Source organism: Galeopterus variegatus, unplaced genomic scaffold (assembly GCF_000696425.1).
Source record: "Galeopterus variegatus unplaced genomic scaffold, G_variegatus-3.0.2 Scaffold6511, whole genome shotgun sequence".
Classification (NCBI taxonomy): Eukaryota; Metazoa; Chordata; class Mammalia; order Dermoptera; family Cynocephalidae; genus Galeopterus; species Galeopterus variegatus.
This window is the reverse complement of record NW_007732622.1, coordinates 22,749-23,198: the sequence shown is the minus strand read 5'-3', so window position 1 is coordinate 23,198 and position 450 is coordinate 22,749.

The window sequence follows — 450 nt, the reverse complement described above, 5'->3', positions numbered from 1 at the left end:
AGAGGTCCACATATAAACAGGAGTTGAATTGCATAGTGTCACTAGTGTCCTGGATTGTGGGTGCCGGTGAGGGCTGGAGGAGTCAGTGATCAGAGTCCCAGATGAGGCAACTTTATGCTGGCCTAAAAGGTCAGGAAGGATTTGGACAGAGGGTGGAGAGAAGCCAGGCAGCTGTCATTCCAGGTAGGGAAAATGGCGCTCCAACACCAACTGGGACCAGGTTTCTTTCTCCTGCAGCTCAACCCTACTCTCAGCATGACGCATGCTCTGGCCTGATCCCCAAGATCACTGCTGCAACTGCATCCTTCCAGATTCAAATCCAGTCTAAAAGAGCAAGTGTGTGTGTCCAGCATTTCCAGCAGAAGTCCTGAGATGCACTCTGGTTGGACCAGCTTAGATAACCTGCCCACCCATAAGCCAATCGGGGGGGGGGGGGGGGGGGGGGGGGGG